The sequence below is a fragment of the Plectrocnemia conspersa genome, unplaced genomic scaffold (assembly GCF_051122295.1).
Source record: "Plectrocnemia conspersa isolate PC_06_02 unplaced genomic scaffold, ASM5112229v1 ptg000011l, whole genome shotgun sequence".
NCBI lineage: Eukaryota > Metazoa > Arthropoda > Insecta > Trichoptera > Polycentropodidae > Plectrocnemia > Plectrocnemia conspersa.
The window spans coordinates 26532991-26551985 of record NW_028277175.1 but is presented as its reverse complement, the minus strand read 5'-3'; the positions used below and the strand labels follow the sequence as shown (position 1 = coordinate 26551985).

At 29.9% G+C, this 18995-nt stretch overlaps 1 protein-coding gene across 2 annotated transcripts in view; it reads left to right on the top strand.

The window, feature by feature from the left end:
- The window catches only part of Tpst (tyrosylprotein sulfotransferase), a 297586-nt gene that overhangs the window by 42063 nt on the left and 236528 nt on the right, over positions 1 to 18995 (top strand). For both annotated transcript variants that reach the window (XM_088196427.1, XM_088196429.1), the window contains exon 2: positions 1607 to 1674. The gene's annotated coding sequence lies outside the window, so the exon portion shown is untranslated. The remainder of the gene's footprint in view (positions 1 to 1606; positions 1675 to 18995) is intronic.

Sequence of the window (18995 nt, the reverse complement as noted above, 5' to 3'; positions counted from 1 at the left end):
AATTTACGTCGAAACAAAGCGAGTTTCTATGTGTCGCCTTTTCTGGTACACGATACAAAGTACTTGACAATAGAGAATGACCGTCGGTGGCAAACGAACTAAATTAATCACAGGGATGTCCTGTCGACGACAAAGTGGCATAAATGTGCTATGCCGACACAATGGAACTGCAATGGAAATTTCAAATTGGATTTATGTAGTGTGTATGAAATTCTAGAGTGTCAATGCAAACATGTGTACCTCGTTATAACTGTTTAAAACGTTGGGGATTACGAGTGGTATTTGAAAGCTCAGAAAGGCTTAAAAGTTATATAGTTAAATGCTTTATAATTATTTAAAAATATCCATAACGAATCAATTATATTTTTTGGCCTTCCGATCCGTTTTAGCTATAAACGAAAATGCCATTTTAAAGTTAATAATATCAGTCGTTTACTGTGTAGTATTCATAACTGTTAAATGCGAAAAAAATCATTGCTTGTCCTTTGAAAACTCTAACAAATTGCTATTTTTAGCTCAGGAGAGCCGGTATATTATATTTTAAGAACGGAGGACATAAAACTGATTTGATATTTCGACTTCCATTAGTTGATTAAAAAGTATTATACTACCTGCGTGAAACGTTTTGAGAATATGTGATTATCATAAACATGTATTATACATACTGGCTACTTATAAAAAATAATATATTTTTTGTTGTTTTCGAAAAGTAAATAATAAATGCATTATTTTTGAAAATGATACTATATTATAAACCACCTATTCGGAAAACATGCGTTAACTCTAAAATAAAATTATACATAAATTAAAAAACAAGTATAAAAATAAAAGCAGTTGTTTAATTCAAAATGCCTAAGACGATTTATAGTTCAATCTGAAGGTATATGTCGAGTCATCAAGTAAATTCGCTACAAAATTAATTTGACTACGATTTCGGGGTTCAAGACCGAATGGTGTGACTTTTTCAACTAGTTACTCGTCGCGCCAATGTACAAAATAATTAAATCTTGAGTGTCCGTCGAGTAATTTTCAGTGATTGGTAATGTAACGGAATGTCATATATTTTAAAAGCTTGGATAAACAGGAGATAGAGCTAATTAATAACCAATCATATTTGGGTTTAACTTCACCTCCAAAATCATCCCTTTGTGATAGTTCATTTTAAGGCACCGCTTTAGGCGACCGCCTAATAGTTACAAATGATAATTCAAACAGTGCTTATTCGATACAATACTTTTTGTGTTTTTTTATACATATTTTTAAGCTTCTGAATAGTAAGGAAATTTGTGGTTATTAATGGCTATTGATTGTATTTATGGCGTTACTCATATGCAATTCTGGATGAACTGCTAATTTTTAATGCATATTGTTGAGCAAAACCACTGTTGAAAATTATACAATAATAATAATTTGCTGTATTTAAATAACATTTTTTAATATTCAAGCTAATAATAAAAAATACTAGTAGCAAATTATAATTATGAAAATATTTAAACTATTATAATTTAAATTAAAACCAATGCAAAATTACTAATTTTTTACTGTTTTTAAAACTTTTTTTCTGTAAAAATAATTTTATAATATGTTTTTTTTTATTTTATTTTAGGATACTCAGTGGAAATGTAGTTCATGTTCTAGAACGTGATGCTCCTGAACAATTAAGGATTGAGATCGGTATGTACATATATGTAATATTTTTTCTTAATACATTGTTTTACATATTAAGCTTGTGTCCCTATTTAAATGCATTATTGATATGATGTTCTGTATAAATTATGTTTTTATACATGATTATTAAGGATGGAATAGCATAGTTCGTAACGTCTCAGACTGATACTCTTAGGTTGCGGGTTCGAGCCCCGGCAGCGTCACTCGAATTTTTATTTAAAAAAAATGCGCTATTGTTAAAAAATCGAAAATTATATTACACATAATAATTTATAAATATTAATATAGATGTCACTGATTCACAGACTTTCAGTCTGGTAGTTAATACTTGTAGGTGTTTATTATATCTGATTGACTTACTCAGTTGGTACATATTTACTCTGTTGTAACACATTGGACTTACGCCTGTCTGGTTACAATGGAAAATTTAATGAAATAAATAACCAATGTTATCTCGATGGCCTTAAATTTGTATTAGTTAACTTCACTTAAATTTTAAAAAATATGTCACAATGATTATTATAACATAATTGAATAAAAGACATGGATGATTTATTTTAAAATTGTTTTTATAGTTAGAAAAAGGCTGTTAAACCGTTCGAGATTAGTAAATCAGTAAAATTCGAGTTTCTAACCATTACCGCCCACCGTACACGCTTGTGTACACCTTTTCGAAGCGTGGTTTGGTGTTTTCTTTTTATAATTATTATGGAAGTAATTACTTATTTCGAAACAATATGGTAGTAGTGAACTATAAAATAATAAAATTTGCCAATAATGCGTAAATAAATGTCATTCGTCGTAATAAAATCGTGAAATCTTTATTATTAATTATTAATTATTATAATGTAAAATCTTTTTATTTTTTATAAATATTTTTTATAAAATAATATTTATTTTTTAACAGAGATTTTTACAAATTAAAATGTTAGTCTTGCCGTGACTTTTGATGCCAGTCAAGACGTTCAGGCCTTATTTCGACCTTATATTAGTAATTTAAATTATTAACAGTGAGATTAGGAAAATTTAGGAAAATCTATTCTTTGATGATCGATCGGAATTATAATTATAAATTATAAATAATCACTAATTTCGATCTTACAGATATGGTATTTGAATTCAGTTTTTTCAGATAGTAATGCTCATCGGTTTAACACATGTCAATGCTTAATGACTTCAAAGAATACAATCAACATAGTGTTTAGTTTGTATCAGAAAAAAGAGCACATACGACTGATTCAGATAAATTCAGAAGTAATCAAACAGTCTTTACTTTGCATATTACTTAAGATTATCAATATATAATTTGAATGTGTATATAGTTCCCTGACATTAATTAACACCAACTTATTATATATATGATATTCGATTGTACATATATTTATTTTTATTATACAAGTTATTTTTAAATGGCCGTTAGAGTTTAATTTATTATAACGTATTTATGAAAAATGTAAAGTATTTAGGTTAATATATGGGGCTCGTTATTATGGCACAAGTTTATTACCGAACGTTTAATTTAAATTTATTTTCCTAAATTTATAAATACGCTTTGCGAAAATATATCAAAGGGCCATATCTGACGCTAAATTTCGCCTCTCGTCTAATACACCTCATTAGTGGATGCAGTTCATGTGCAGACATACACATTTTTCATATGGCAAAGCTTTGAAACTCGCCGACGTAGACGTTTGCTAATAAACCTTAAAATCTTGTTAACTATAACGACTCCATGCCTTGTCAGATGGGGAATTTGCAATTTGCATCTAGTGCTAACCGCGAAAATTCAAAGAGCACGCGGTGAAGAACTCGGAGCGATAATCGCTTCGTTATTTTAACTATGACGAGCTCTTAACTTCGTCATTATATTACTTCTACTAAAATAATGTGATTAGTATAAATTAAATATATTTTTTTATATTTTTTCACACAGAACATATGATTCCAATACACATTATTAATCACAAAGTAGATTAATAATGTATTATGCATTGTTAGTTAAACGTTCAAATATGTATTTCAATCTGCGACGTTACAGCAGTTAACCATTTTCTCTGAAGATAGAATCGATAATACAATTTGCCATATTGCGATGGGGTATAATAATAGTTCCTTTGAGTTCGACATCGTTTGAATAATTTTGTAATACAGGGCGAGTCAATATAGATATTTATGTTATAAATATACTTTTTATTTACATATGTACTATGTACATACATATTGAATTCAACAGCATTCCTCAAATATATTTAAAAAGTCGGGACGAATGTGAGAAATGATTTGTTGCAAATACGTGTTAAAAGCGTAATAAATATATTTTTTTATTAGTCTACCTGCCGATCGAGTGCGTTGGTTATGTTCATAAATTTGACGATCGGAGATTCAGACGGATTAGATAAATGCATTCGAAAATGGACCATAAACAAAGGCCGTTAGGTGTCCGACAAACCAGTGGAACGCACTATCCGGAATTATAAATGTCCTATTACAGTGCTAGTAAATCTGCATCAGTTCAAACTATAACAGCTAATCAAAAGCGATAATATGAGAAAGACAGCAGAATAAAAATATTAACCAAATTACTAGACAGAGAAAAATATTCAATTTAAAATACATTTTCGTCAGGAACTCAGATACTTCTTACTTGGAACACAAAAGAGTTCACCTGAACTCTTTTGTGTTACAACTTAACAGAATATCAGATCACATATCTGCCAATTTTAATATGAAAAATTTTTTTCGTATTTTATTACCAGATATAGAAAAGGCCTTTGATCTAGTATGGCATGCGGAATTAATGTATATTTTTTTAAATACGGAAGAAGTAGCCGCCTTTCACTTCACGTCAACTTTAATCAAACTAAAAACGCAGATAATTTAGAGTAAAAATAATTTATGTAAAAATAAAATAAAGGACATTATAAAATATGTATTTATATAATATATTTTTTACGCCTTATCAAATAAGGTTAACCTTTTAGATTGAATTATTTTGCAACTGTTTTCTAAAATATAAATTTAGAAGAGCTTATTTCAGTGTCTCGTTCATCAGATTTATAGTCAACGTCTTTTCTTTGCGGTTTAATTATAAAAGCCAAATATAATACACCATAATTAAGCTACTCTAAAATTAGCTTTTATAGAAAGTAAAATAAAGGATTCTGTGAAAATTCCCTAACACATAAACTGTTTTATGTGTATGACGCGAAATTTCGTCCTGGAAAATTGTTATACCACATATTGACAGTAACACATTTTAGAGCTCGGTAGTAGAAATTTATTTTATTTTGTACCACGCTATTTACACATTTTATTTAACAAAACACATAAGTTGTATTTTGTTTAATAAGATATAAAAAGATTCTAATAAATTCAATAAATGATACAAAAACATTAACTAGCATTAGAAAATACTCTGAAAATAAAGGGAATATTTAAGAATGTGTATAGTGCTTTATTTTAAGCTGAATATCTGAATATTCTATTTTTTAATAATAAGGATAGAGATTCATTATCCTTATTTGCGAGGATATACTGTCATATTACTTTCATATTATATCCTAAAAGCGATTTTTTGCTTCTTCTTGATCTGATTCCCGACAAAAGTGCTTTAGGGACATATTTTAATATTGGGTTCTTATCTAACTATATTCATAATCCGAAATCATAAAACATAATTTGAAAACAATATTTATATAAAGGCGTTCTTAAATTTGATAGACGTTTATTTTACTCTAAATATTTGACAGTGTCTTGACTATCGTATCAAGGGTGTTTGTTTTTGTTTTTAGGCCAAAGTTTCTTGTTTTATAATTTTTGTGCAACCATTGAGCTCGTGTATGTAAGTCATACGGGAAGTGTGTCTGTAGGTTCAAAGCGTCATCAAAGCAAGTTCAACTCTGGATTCAGGATGTTGAGCTGAACCAGGGGATGCGATTTTCGATGGTCTAAATTTGAGTCGGTTTTTTGGTTGAAATTCGTACAAACTTAGTGAGTCCAATTTGGAGAGCTGTTAGCTAATGTCGTTGGCTCTGATTCTCATTTCAATCCATTCCAATTCTCATTTCTTGACAAATTTTATTAAGCATTTTTTATTATATAAAATTAAATTTGTACGAATATTTTTAAATGGTTTATAACTACGCTGCATAAGTTCTTCAAAGATTTTAATATGGGTTCGGTAATGACAAAAAATTGTTCACAAATTTTTAATAAATATTTTTGTATAAGTAATAAAATAAGACACTCAGACAATAAACCTTTCCGAAGGTGTTCGTGGTAGATGTTTAAAAAAATTCATACTTTCTCGGAAGATCGAAAGTATTTGAATGATTTTGGAATTTGCAATTGTCATTACTCTGACGGGCCGGTGGTTTTATCTTTGCATATGTGATCCAAAAATCCGCTCTGATAAGAAAAAATCACGCATGGGAATAGGCAGAAAGCAAAACAATTAAGGGCTACTTTTCTTTTTCGATAATCCAAACGGTTTTTTTATTCTGTTTTCGTAAAGTATCAACAGCTGTTATTGACAATTGTCTCTCGATTATTATTGATAGCCATAAGGGCCTTAATTTTTTTGCTAAAACAATTGGAAAATAAAAAATATCAACTTTGAGCAAAGTTCACAATATCAAAGGAAATTTGGAGAGAAATAATATAATCGTAGAAACCAGACATTGATGTCATTAATTAAATATTTGCAAAATCCAGAATCTTTCACCAGTCAAAAAAATTTATTTTGTTATTCTTCAAATGCAGAAGTAAATAAATCTCGTCAAAATTTTGTTTATTTTTTTATGCTGTTCGTGGCATAGGGAAAGCTGTTTTAAATTTAATTTAAATGATATTTAAATATAATTTTCTTCAGTAAAATGCTTGACAAGTGGGTTCCGGCATCTTTTTTGCTTAAAAAAACCCTGTCCATAACCACAAACTTTGAGTAGAAATTATTTTACATAAGATATGCCTTAACTGTAAAAAAAATCATCAACTATCCTAAAAAATCATTGACTCATTTAAGAATAAAGTGATTCAATACTTACTGATCGAATTGCAAGACATCGATCGTTATTCAATTCAAAATTCAATAAAAAAATTCTCGTAACACTTGTAAACCAAATTAATTACAATCCGATATTCCACTGTATATCAATAGATATAGTATTTCACTTTAAACTAAATAGAAATGGTAACAATCACTTCACATACATAGAATTTAGCTTATATCTTTATTGGTTTTACTTATATATGTTTTTCTTTGGTGTATAAATAAGAAGCTTTCAATTTTCATACAACAGCAGCTCGAATTTAATAACGTGAACAACGCTGTGAGAATAATGTTTTTATGTACTTATATTAGAAATAATACATTATAATTTATATGATTTGTTTTAGTTGTCACAATTTTTATTGCTAGTATTTCAATTATTTATAACTATGTACGTTATATTTTTTTGTGGTTTTACGTAGCTTATACATACCTGTTAAAGTTGGTTTATTATCAGATAATACTATATATGCATGACCCATCATGCATTATTGAATTCCTATTTAATAAAAGTATTTGCCTTACATGCTGTACGTTATATTGACTCAACCTTTACGTATCATACATAATACTTTAGTGTACTTACTGGTTTGTTAAAGTTAAACTATACAAATAATTTAATATTTACACAGGGTTGTGATTCATACACCTAAGCATGCTAGGTTTTTTTTTTTTGAAAGAGTAAATTCGTAGTGGCTTGTGTTGCCTTTAAATTTTGAATTTAACATTTCACAAATCTGGAAACTGTTGCTAAAATTTATATATATATATTAAAAAACAATTGTCAATATTTGTATATGTTTTTTAAGGTCAGCTTGGCTTCCGTTATTCAAATCTTCACTGAAGATGTTTGCTCAGCAAATGTTTACCTCGGTCAAAACGCCTGCCTGCTTTTCCGCAACCGTGTTTGATATATGCACGAATATATGTTATCAAAACTCGCCAAAGCACACGTAAACTAAAAAACCCCGTAACAAACCTATCCGTGGGTTAAAGGGTATCATATTTCAAACACCGGCGCAATTTCTCATCTCGAAGTTTTATTTGCGCACCGTTTGAGCTTTTCCAAAGTGCGTATATAGTAGATATGCATGTGCGTGTGTCGTATATTAAACACACGCCGAGCAGATAAGATATATGCTCTTTGGTGGCAATTGATGATATATGAACGATCATAAAGTTTAACGCCGATGAAATATACGAGCGTTTCCCAAATTTGCCCATGCGGTGCTCGGCTTAATAAACTTTGTTCGAGTAGAGATGAGATAGAGCCAAAATAAATATTAATGATACGTGTTATCTGACGTTAATCGTAAGTGTGTTTAGATATTATAATAGTATGATATTGTATCAACAAATGTTAATAACTTAGAGCCAGTTATGTAGGATTAATAAATAATTTATTCATATAATTTGTGGGAAGTTGCGCATAAAGCGTGTAGTAACAAATTATATAATAAATAACCGTCGTGCCATCTCTCAGATCTCTTTCATTTCCCTTAATACAATATAATTATTTAAGAAGAAAAAATATATTTATACGCTCATCCCTTGATTTACGCAGTAGATACGTTCCAGTAAATGTCGCGTAAATTGAGGCATAATACGAAGTTTATAATAAAACGATCGAATCGCATTTACGTGTACTTTTTAATTTTTTTTTTTAACTTATATAGTAAATAAGCAAAATATACAGCGACAAAAAACAACCCAGGACACGCTGCATGTGCAGTGAAAGAAGTTACAGGTGTAGGTCAAGAGTGGGAATACGTTATTAATAACTTATGCATTTATAAATCGCCACGCTTGGAACCAAATATGTTTGATTTGGAGTACTTAAAAAAAATTGTAACCGCGTAAATCGAGGTATTTTACCATCACTCTAATCGAATTTATTCGGTTTATTTTTGTCTTAGATTTTATTTATGGCAGCCCTAGCAGTAATAAGCTACATATCTTTAATTGCGTGTTTCGAAAAAGGAAGTAATGCAACTACTGTGACTCAATCCTAAAATAAAATAATTTAAAAATATATCTAGTCCTTGTATTATTCGTGTTATTACTAATATATTAGCAAATTATAAAAAGCCTTTTATTATTCATGATATGTTCTATTTGCAGAAATGTTTTTGCTGAAGTTTTAACAACGAGTGAATTCCTAGCCTTTAAAATCTTAACTTATAGAGATAGTGAAGTTCACAAAGGACTTTATAATATCACTGATTAAAAATTAAAAAAGGTAATAATCTGTAGAGAAAAGGTAGTAGAATATGGGTAAAATTTTCAATCCTAATTCGTTTAATTTTTCAACATTAATTAATAAAATATAAGGTCTGCCATTAACATGGAGCAATATCAAATATTTTATGGTTAATTATATAGGCATGGTTTTAATTAGCTTATGATATGATTTTGCTTTAATAATCTCGCGTAGGTTAAGAACGATCGATAATTAATTTCCCTAGAATACCACCTTAGTATTTACAATTTTTTTTTCGGGTACAAACTCGGTTTTGAAGCTATTTTGTTCTGCTCCCATTTAATTACCGTAGATAATTTATTTCTCGTTGCAGGGAACGAATCTCTTCAATAATGATTATACTATTATTTCAAAGAACTAATAAAAAAATCTTTTTTCTTTTCGGTCAGTTGGCGCAGTACTCATTTATACATTTTTTTATATTTTTGACAGCATTTTCGATAGCATCAGATGTGAAACGGTTTTAGGAAAAACTCAAAGTCTGCAGCGTGTGTCTAAATAGTCGTTTGTAGATTTATCTCAACAATTCATCAATGTCTTTTGATCAATAGCATATAAGGTCTCATTTTCATGGTTAATATCGCCAGTAATAAAATTCTCGAACCAACGTCTTACAATTCTTTGACTAACCCTCAAATTGATTTTGTACAAAAAAAGATTCGTATATTTTAGTCAACACTGAAAATAAGATAATAATGAAAAACACATAATAAAATATATAGCCATTTATTTCAAAAGTCTTGTTTCTAGTCGAGTATAGTAAAAATAGGCCACTTACTATAAAAATCTAATAATTAACGCTATATTGCCCATTTACGTTTTCCATGCAGTACTCAAATTCAGCCTTTAGTCCCGTAACATGGGAAATATTTGATAGTCTTTGAGATTTAGAGAAAAATCTTTTTAAATTCTCATAACAATAAAAATATACATTTCCACTGTTAACGATAGAGATATGATGATAAAGATCTATATAATCGAAAATAATCTGTAAACAAACTCTTTTGATCGTATTGTATATAATATGATATTTTTTAAATTAGTCAGTGAATACACACGTGAGAATACAGACTCACGCACGCACACGTATACATATGCACGAGTTTTATTATTAATATAAATATATGTGTTGATTACCTGTATGAATACAATCCATGTTACACATACGGATTATTTTCTGTGCCTGAAAGTTGGTGAATCGGCATTTTTTATATTTATAAAAAAACAATAGAAATTAATGGTTCTATTGTTTTTTTATAAATATAATGTGTGCAAAAATGATCCTAATACCGACCAACGTATTACACAAGGCTGACAATGGATGTTTCTAGGAGGCAGCATCAGGACTTAATGGGTGACGCCTATCTATGTAGTTTTATACTATTTAAAAAAAAACAAGTAATACATCGACAAAATACACTTTTATTTTATTGTTATGATATTTTAAATTTTACTATAATATTATATATATTGTATTTTTAATTATATTCATTATTAGCTTTTAGAAATCCAAAGGCATGTATTTCATGCCCAAAATAGTTTTACCATTACAGTCCAAAGGCATTAATGTCATACCCAATATATTTTCTATTTTTTGAAGCCATTTTAAATGACTTGATGTCAAAATGTCTAGTATTTTATTTCATTAGCTACTTAGAGGTTCTTCCATCAATATATTACGGTTCAAAAATAGTAATTCCTAATTATTTTACATGAAATTGTTAAATTACTAAAATTCATCATATCTGTTAATCCATCAATGGATTTTGGAAACAATTTTTAGACATTATATTTTGAGAGCATTAAATTCCGAATTGTGAATTTAAGGCTGACGAATTAATTTTTATATATCTATTATTTTGGGCCCTATTATAGATCGATAGCATCGCGACGATTAATTACTTAATTACTTATTAATTATTTTTGACTTCTCAGAAGTCAAAAATTCACGTCAAAAGCAATAAACGCACAGTGGGAACGCTCGGTAACGAGCGTTCTTATTGCGACGGCGCAACTTTTTTTCTCTGAGATTGCTGTACATTGCATATGAATTTAACAAATAAAGAACAATGTAAAAAGGAGCATTTCAGAAAGACAATTTAATATTATTATAAAATAACTGTATTATTTTTAATCATACCGCCTTCATTTTTTTTAAAAAGTAGATAACTATCTTTATTTAGTTTCGTTAAAAACACGCGGTTTCACGATGATGGACTTCGCGCTGGTTATCCGACTCGCTGCTCATCATATGGTGTATATTGAGTGGAAAGGGTTAATGCTTTTTAGTGTTATCTGTGAATGTGCTGAAAGCTTCTAACATAAAAAAACCGCAGTCCGAGGCTTTTCGATTACATTTCCTTCACATCCAATCATTGCGTATTTTATAACCTTCAAGTTACCTAGAACCGTTTGCTTTTTATGTTTGCACAGTGAAATCGCCAAACTATCATAATTTGTATTACGCATCGCCAGCCTTGGGTCGAAATTGTTTCGTTCCGGCGTTTCTGTTTAGGGTTTACGGTTATCGACAGCCGTAAACCCTATTAGCGCTTCGGAGAACCGAAGGGTTAATTGGCCGCAATAAAAAAACGCACTCGTAAAACTGTCCCGTTTGCGGTTACAACTTACTTCATTTCCGCTGTAATTTGATGTTCGCGTTTAATCGTGGTTGCGGTAGACCTCTTGGCTCGGCATGGTGTCAGCGTCGGGTTTATTGTTTTGCCATTTTTGACGTAGAGAATCAACGTGATACCATCTAATCGTCGATTTAGTATTTTTATTTGCTCTTTGAAAAAAGCAATCTTGTAATATTATTCTTACGTCTGTATCTTGCTTTGAGTATATGTAGAAATTCGCGTTTTATCGCTACTCAAATCCAATTTGTTGTTATTAATAGTATATAATTTATTTGAACAGCTGTCATTAATTAATTCAAATTTGAATTTATTTTATTGTAAATAATTTGTTGAATATGTTACAACGAAGTGAACTCAATCAACAACTACTAAGTAGTGAAACACCAGACTGAAATCAAAGTCTATAATTAAGTGACATATATTTTATTAACTATGAACTATTATTACATCATACAATTTATTACTTTATGCACGACTTAGCTCAATTTTATTTTAATTATTTATAACGATATTTATCCAATATTCATCAGAATATGAAGATTTTTTTATCTTGATTTTGAAAATGATAGAGCGTAAAGCGTTTCAAATTTCAATAAGTACAAAATTTAATTTAAAATAATCCTGCTACCCTGATCTGAAAGAATTAAAAAATCAATACTATACTCTATTTGCGTTAACACAGTCAGTTCGAGAGCTATATATTTCATCATTATTCAATATTGAGAAAGAATTGCAAGTTTGGGTTTACGCCCCTACTATTAGCTCTAAAGTACGCGGTACGGATATACATACGTTCGATATACTTATCATTACATTATGTACCATCATTGCGTTGATACATTTGAGGAAAATTGACGTATGGCTTTCAGATTGCTAGTTTGTAGTATTCTGCGTTCATGTGCCTTTAAATGAGTGATTCTGAAATCCCGAAAAGCGAGTCAAAACATATTCATCAAGAATCGAGACTTTTATTAGCTTATCGGTAAAATCATAGTTGAAAAATATTTTCATGTACTTATGTGTATAAAAACCATACATTACTTTATGTAAAAAAAATATACTACAAGAAACGCAATTTAAATTTAATATACAAAACAGCAATTTTAATAGAAAAAATAAGTTCGCTAGACAAAATAAGTTTATAAGACTATGACATTTAGTAACGAATCAGATGTTGAGAATATTTGCTTGCCTTCCGTTGATGTTGGTTTAATTGAGAGCAAAGATTTATATTTTGAGTGCGTCCTTTATTAATTATTTTAGTATCAAATTCTGAAAAAATAATCGTTCTAATAAAACTTGCTTATTTATAAAATATATTTTTGCAAGCAACTTAGAAAATAGTTTTCATCTGGAACTAAGTCGAGCTTTTGTAAAAAAAAGGTATTAAATCAATGAGCTGCTTGTTGCTTACTTTTTCAATTTTTGATTTCAGCGCTGCGAACTCTAATGATAAAGTTTTGTTAATTAAAAAAAAAAAATTAATTAGAAAATCTAGATGTCTTGTAGTTTTGGGTTAATTTTCCTTCTTGATTTCCGAGACACGTAACGGCACATAAGCCGGAAATAACTAAGAATAATTTCCTGGATTTTCTCGGCACATGATCTTTACTTAAGATAACATATCGCGCTTGATATTCCACTATTTGTAAGCATCTAGTTTTTTATTTACATAACAAAACATTACACAGTATATTATTATTATCAATTTACATCGAAATCCTTATCATAAAAATATTTCTTGGAGCTGTTTACCTCTTGTTTTTGCGTACTGAACTTGCGCAAATATGTTTTATTTATACAATGAGCTGAAAAATATTTTAAAGGGTTAAAATATGGCCGTATAGTTTATGCAATAAATAGATATTATAATTTTTTTTCTTACAAATTCTGACGCATGCAATGCAGCATTATGGCGATTATACAAAGTTTTATTTATTATTAGTTTATTTATTAAATAATAATATTTGTTAGTTTTGTGGTGATCTTCAAGTCGTCTCGAATTAATGCTTTCTCTGGACTCTTGTTCCACGTGAAAATTTTAATTTAAAGAATATAGTTCAACAGTTTAATAAAATTAACTTTTATAAGACTGGAGAAAGGGGAGGAGATCAACGAGCTTCAATTCCTTGACTAATTCGCAGTAGATAGTTTCAGATTGATTTTAAATCTTTGTTTTTAAATGATAACTATATGATTTTAGCAGTGGATACGTCTGGTAACAAGGAAGTTTGTACTTGCTCGATTCGGAGACCGCTAAAGACACCGTTTATTTTCAAATTAAATAAACATCAATTTGTTTTTATGACTCTCTAGCCTTATAGAAACTAATTGGAACGCGACGATTATAGATGGTCCCGACACAACAATATTTGGTATATTTTATTAAATACACCAATTGCATCCGCCGGAAAATTTCGATTTGTTGAATATTTTTTGTTGATAAAAATTCTGTTCTTTCAAGTTGTACTTTGGTTTTTATAGCTTCGCGAATCGGATATTACGAGCAGTATACACACTAAGTTTGCTTCTATATTCTATAAATAGCCATCTTATCTTATCAGACTCTCCCTTCATGTTTGCTAAATGTAAATATTGAGATAATCCAAAAAGTATCTTTGGGCTCGCAAATCTCAATTTAAACAGTCTCGACCTTTACATATAATATAACGCACCGTTCTGAATTTCCTGTATTTTTCCATTAATTTGCTTATACACATACACTTACATAAAATTATGTATACACAGATTCTATTCTAACGGCGCATCACCATCACACTTATCGTTTAACGGTTCCGACGGATTATATTTGCCGGACCAAGAAGAATCGCAATTTTTGACGGTCGTTCCGAAAATCGTTCTCCTATAAATACAACAATATACTTTTTGCACTTCTTCGCTATATTGGCGTTAATTGTTTACTCTTATTATATCTAGCTTGTTTGTATTCGTACCCCGGGGATATTACCGGTTTTACTAGCCTTTACATTTCCATTAGTCCTTTTCCTCGCCGTAATCCTGACTTTCCTTTTTTCCCCTACCTCTCATCTGATTCAATCTGCCTCTAGCCCAACGCTCGATTAGCGTCCGTTCCAATTAACGCAATTATATTTTAGACCAGGCACGGGCAACCTACGGTCTGCGAGAGGCTTTTGTGCGGCCCGTCGTACATTGGAAAACGCGGACCTTTTATTTTATGTAGCTTTCGAGTCGAATCCATTGCTATAAAAGGCGTAGAGTTTATTATATATTATATAAATATTAATATTACTCACACACGCTCAGGCATGCACGCTGAGTCATTAACATATTGTGTCAGATCTAGCCTCAAATTATTTGTATGTAATGTATGTGTATATATATAGCTACATACAGTAGACCCCTACAATGACACGGTAAATTAGGGACGTGCTATTTGGGTGCGTGTAGTTGGGGAACAATTTTTTTGCGTGTGGTGAGATATCCTCCTTTTGGCTCGCTCACACATGTAACGGGCACCCAAATATCACGTCTCCAATTTACCGTGTTATTGGGGGGTCTACTGTATATTTATTTAATATATTATTAGTAAACAAAGATTATTTTAATACTGTTTAAAATGTTTCATACTCCTCTTTTAGACTAATATATACAAATATAATCAATATCTTAATTGCAAATTTTGATTTAGTAATTAATGAAAAATTAACAATTTCATTTATTTTTGGTTGCATAATTTTGCTAAACATATTGCTCAATAGACTTCATATATATTACACCACCCAAAATTGCACAATAACCACGCAAGCTTTTGAACGCCAACAGTTACCACCAAAACTCTTTAAATCCTCTTCTTCGTAATATTCTAATCTTTTTAGAAAAATAAAAGACTAAAAAGATCATATCGAATTAGCTTCGATTGAACCATCCTTTGTAATTATCTAACGGTCGCTTAACGTAGGGCCTTAAAATCAGCATTCACTATACGTTGACATCTACTTTTTTCTGTACACATTTTCGATGAATTATTCTATATATTTTGTACTAACAAGTATTAATTAATAGCAGCAGTAACTTGCTTGTATCATTTTTCTCCCTTAAAACATTTATTTCAATAATATAAATAATTTTAATTTATAGTACATACTTTTGCATATATCAATATAATCATTACTCTAGTTTTAACACACAAGCCAGTAACTCGAATTGAAAATAAATATTTATGGGTATATATAAAATTTTATATTAATATTTATTTTGAATATTTTACTACAGTATATAAGCAATATAAATAAATTAAAATTTATTAATAACGTGCCCCAATGATGGCATATTTTTAGTAATATACTCAAATTACTCGCAGTATAAATTAAAGTAGCATTCTAATTTAATTACTTTTTATCTAATATCTAGAACTAAATAGTTGTTGACAATTGCATACTCGTGTTAAAACCTTAATCATACACAACCTCGTGTGATTATGTTTAACAAATTTGTTTTTAACATTTTATAATATTTTATTGTAATTTTTCAAGCCTATAATGCAGTCTTAAAGATCAACATAATTTTTTATAAATATTATATGAAAATTCACATATTATATTTCAAGTAAAACTAGATTCGCGTATAGGTATTTTATTTATCTTTCCAGCGTTATTTCCAGCTCTCTAGGCTTATTTTCGCAGGCGATGTTTTCATATATATATTTAAGGAATATCTGATATTTTTGAGGTCTAGGTATTCGCTTCTAAATACATATTTTCATAATATTATAAATAAACATCGCTGTCCAACGTTTCTGGAATTGTTTTTGCCTGTAGTATCGGAATTATGCATGGTCGTCATGAAAGCTCAAGAGCTCGGTCGAGAGCAAGCCTTTTCGAGAACAGCTCAGACGGAATGCTTTTTTTCCAGTATGTGAAGTAGGTGAAATGTATGGGGAAATTTTATGAATAAAATATGTGGGAAGCCTTACATGCACACTGTACAAGGCAGTTTCGGGTTTGAATCCTTAAAACTGTTCGTACACAATTTCTTGCAAGTTCGGTATAATATATGTATCATGCTTTCTAGTTAAATAAAAGTAAGCGACGTCTTATGCTGAGACGTATTTTTAAATTTATTTTATCGCTAAAAAATATATTCTGACCTACATTTGAGTTTGCCGAAGAGCCTTTGAAAGGTTCTCGTGGCTTATCTTATCGCAAGTCTCTTGAGATTTCAAGATTTCATGCTTCAAGTGGATGCTGCAATTAACTGGCATATTCAGACATCTAGACATTTGTCGTTCTCGTTAATGTTAATATATAATGAGATTACGCTGACTGCTTTCAACTGTTGGTATACAAACATGCGTGTATCTATCGAAATAGCAAATGCAAATTTATCCTTTTACCTCAAACTCGAGATTGACTAAATCGATTTGAATGCTCTTATTTGACGTTTCTCTTCAGTTATTTAATATAAAGGTACATCGCAAAGAACATAAGTAGCGTATATAAAAATGCGTACTTGGAACAGAGGGCTATAATAATACTAATGCTAAAGAGGGCAATTAAATTTAACTTGAATTCGTAGATTAAAAAGTAGTAAAGAAGCTGCACCAAACGTTTTAAGAATAAATGAAATCATATGAAACTCTGCACTCGAACTTGTTTTAGTACTAGGTAAATAGACTACTATAAAAAAAATTAAAACGAGTATTTTTTAATAAAAATTAAAATCATATGTTTTGAATAAAACTATAAATAAATATAGCTTAAAAAGTTTCAGTAATATTATTACATTTTTTTGTTAATTAAAATATAATTTTTCAACTTCTTTTAAGTACCGCTGGTTAACAATCAACGACAAAAAATAGTTATAAATAAATAGTTAAAAGGTAGTTTCATTCAGCACACAAATTATATAGACCCAAGAAAACGTGAATCACGCACTATGCAAAAAAAAACATTTCCGGTGGGTGTCAACCAAAAGACGATCGTCAACTGTTGGCTTCGAATAAAAAGCTGCGGCACATCTGGTTTTAGATTTCGTCACATAAAATCCCGATTTACCACACTCAAAGCACCTTACCCGAATTGATTCAGGTAAAAATGGTAATTTTTTGATGATAAATCATTCTTGAAACTCGTATCTTGACCCTGCAAAAACCCGTGTGAAATATTTACAGAAAAAACCTTAAAATAAACGATACATTTCATTAATTGTAATGGTTCCGAATAATATGAACCCAGTCACTAATGCCTCAGGGACACCACGCGAGTTTAAAGGGTTTAGATTTTTTAATTTATCACCCATTTAGAAGTACGTCTTTATTGTTTTAGAGTGGCTACATAACCAATTGACCGTCAACTTTCGAAATGCAATGCAAACATTCATGCAATGAGCAAATCTACACTGTTTTGGATTGAGAAATAGCGACGCTCTCTGATAAAGTTAATATAAATTCATACACTTCGTTCCTTAAGCTAGTGAAAGATACCGCGTTAAATGTTTCCAAGCAACTGTGCGAAATCCAGGGAGTCGATTGATCTGGGGGTGCTTCTTGTTTTCCGGAATGGAAGGTATCTACTTTAGCGGTGGATTATAAAAATTTTCTGTATTTTTTATCTCTTCGATAAGAAATCACGTGGACTCAAATTTTGACTGCTACTTCATGGATCTTTTGGCACTCTGACACATTGTGAAATTAGTCAGTAAAGTTTTTTTTATCAATTTGTTCAATGCGGTTTATATGAGATTAAAAATAATATTTGATATTTAAGACAAATATTATCTGACTGCCCTGTAATAGTTATTCTTTGAGGCAATAATATATAATTGGACCACGATTAATAAAAAAGTAATTGCACAACTCAACGAGCACACGGAAACTTCGGAAGTTATCGAAAGAGTTTGCCACGACTCGTTTTTCGTTGTCTATTTCATTTAATTTCTCAGTTTATTATTTTATTTATATGTATAATGCCTTAAAAACGTTAAAAAATATTATTGAAGATGCCTTAAAATTTAATGAATCATTTATAATAATAAACACACCCTTAAATATTTACGAAGTTATTTTTACTTTATGTCAAATTTAAACAGGGTCGGCGCGATTTTATTGCTTTTGACGTGGATTTTTGCCTTCTGAGAAGGGTTAATTGTTTTTTGCGCTCCCTTATTGCTCAAAATTCGGTTTAGATGTGCTTTATTTGATTCTTACTCGTAATATTGTTATAAAAATCCTTATATAAACGTTTGATAATCGAGCGTTTTCACGATTTTACTGTTTTTGTACTGGACTGGAAATTCACTACATGGTAATACTGAGCAGCAAAGAAAACACGATTGATTATCTAGTAAATATTATCAGTATATATTCTTAATAATTTTTATTGCCTGATTAAAATATTTT